Source organism: Carassius auratus, unplaced genomic scaffold (genome assembly GCF_003368295.1).
Source record: "Carassius auratus strain Wakin unplaced genomic scaffold, ASM336829v1 scaf_tig00006454, whole genome shotgun sequence".
Taxonomy (NCBI): domain Eukaryota; kingdom Metazoa; phylum Chordata; class Actinopteri; order Cypriniformes; family Cyprinidae; genus Carassius; species Carassius auratus.
Genome location: NW_020523756.1, coordinates 64,494 through 66,650, shown reverse-complemented (window position 1 = coordinate 66,650; position 2,157 = coordinate 64,494). Strand labels below are relative to the sequence as shown.

At 31.5% G+C, this 2,157-nt stretch overlaps 1 long non-coding RNA gene across 1 annotated transcript; it reads right to left on the bottom strand.

Annotated features, from left to right (window-relative positions):
* Positions 1-263: 263 nt before the first annotated feature.
* LOC113071183 (uncharacterized) lies at positions 264-1,718 on the bottom strand. Its single transcript, XR_003280052.1, has 6 exons — positions 1,700-1,718; positions 1,049-1,105; positions 861-914; positions 689-736; positions 458-508; positions 264-311 (listed from the first exon to the last, which is right to left on the bottom strand). It is a non-coding gene; the product is annotated as an uncharacterized LOC113071183 (long non-coding RNA).
* Positions 1,719-2,157: the final 439 nt, after the last annotated feature.

Here is a 2,157-nt window from a genome sequence, read left to right as displayed (position 1 = left end):
AAAATGTATAACAAAGTTGTTATAATAATGACAAATCAGCATCTTCTCCAAAATTATTTTAACTCAGATATTGCCTTTCATTTTATATAATTTAAATTGGATCTCACCCTTCTTTGTAGGAGCTACTTTGGCTTTTTCTTTAGGCACTGGTGGTTCTGAAATTGGAGGTCAAAGGTTATTACTTGCTTCGGGTCTGTTAACATAACTATAAACTATAATACATTCTTACTATTGGCACAAAACAAATTACTACAATAATATACCTTTCTTTTTAGTGGCTTGTTTTGGTTTTGCCAAAGCAGCTTCTGGTTCTTAAGCAAAGGAAACATTCATTCAAATAAAAAAAAATATATATAAAAAATAAAAAAAAGAAGAAGAAGAAGAAGAAAAAGAAAAATACAAAAACAAAATTATTGTCATATAGAATTAAATTAATAATATATTGCAGGATAAACACCTTTCAGTAGAGTAGGAGCTTGATTAGTTGTTGAAATTTGAACTTCTGATTCTGAAAAACACAGTAACTATTGTTAAAAATATATTTCTAGTAAACATACTGCACTTTCACTGAAATTCACGTTTTTTATTTTTTATTATTTCTTTTTTTCATTGACAGACACACTATTTAGTTAGCAATAATATGTTAATTATTTTATGAATGGATTTAAATTAAAATAGTTTTGAATACCTGGAATATCGGATGGTGGTAATGGGCTACTTGTAACTATATGATGCACTGTAAAATATAAGATAAAGTAGATTTCAGGGCATTAAAGAATATTTTTGGTTTGTTTAAATTTAAAGGTGTTGTGTGTAAAGTACACCTCACAACAGTAATTATGAGTGGCTGCATTACTCACCATACCAGCCAGGGGGCGCTGGGCAGTACACAGGTGTTGGTCGGCACATAGGAACTGTTTCACCGGATTGTGAAAAGAAAGATTCAGAGTTACACCAGACTGTAGATTGTGTGTTACTGATGCTGTCTTTTTGCATAATGTGAATGTAACACATATTAAAAAGTCACAAGGATATGAGTTGCACTCACGATCCTGTATCAGAGCTGGAGCAGCTGACACTTCCACATCCTCTGAGGCTCGAGATCCTGTTATTAGGAAAAGGGAAAGGGAGAGCACTGCTGTCATATAGTTAAATCAAATGGAATTTTTAAATTTGACATCAACTTAGAAGTTCAGCCAAAAATGAAAAATCTGTCATCATTTACTCATTGATCAAAACCTGTATGATTTCTTTATTCTGTAGAACACAAAAGAAGATGTTAAGCAGTATGTTCATGCTACTCTTTTTTTCATGTAATGAAAATAAATTTTGACCAGGGCCTGACATAAAGTATCCTGAAATCATAAGTTGTTTGACACTCTTAATCTTCCTCACTGGTAGTTCAAACTTGTGTGATTTGAATATGTGCATGTTTAAAGTTGCAGAAGATCTGTAATATTGCTCACAACTTACATGGATAACTTGTATGTTTTTTATTTAATATTATTATTATTATTATTATTATTATTTTACCATATAGGTTGAGTTTGAAAGTTCCTGTTTGCCATTAATGTGTGTTTTATGGAAAACAGCATGTGAAAATTTAGCAAAATGTGTGAAGACATGATGACAGGACTTTCATTTATTGATGAACTATCCCTTTAAAGAAGTAAAGTATGGTCAGATCATGTGGATTTACTTCTCTTTTGGGATATGTTGACAGCCACTGTCTTTGCTTTTGGAGCTGTGAAGCAGAAAGCAAATTTGAGTCAATATTAATTTCAAAGATTATAAAGTCATTTGAAAAATGTCATTCAGGGCTTGATGATAAAGCAGGCACACATTGTGCTTTTTCTTTTGCACCTTTCTTTGCTTTTTCTAGTCTTGTTCTTACTGGAGACTCTTTTTCTGATGAGCAAATATTAGTTATGAAGTTAATTTTAGTACAATATTCAATAAAAAAAACAATAACTCTGATGTTAAGAGGGCTATTGGACCTTTCCTCTCTTTAAGCAGGGGTTCCCTTCTCTTAGTCTCAGCTTCTGGAGATGGAAAACACAATAAACAATATAAAATTAGTATGATTATCTCCAAATTTGTTGCCAGAAATTTAGTCAGCTGAAAATGATTGTAAAAATATACAGTGTTTGCTGGCAA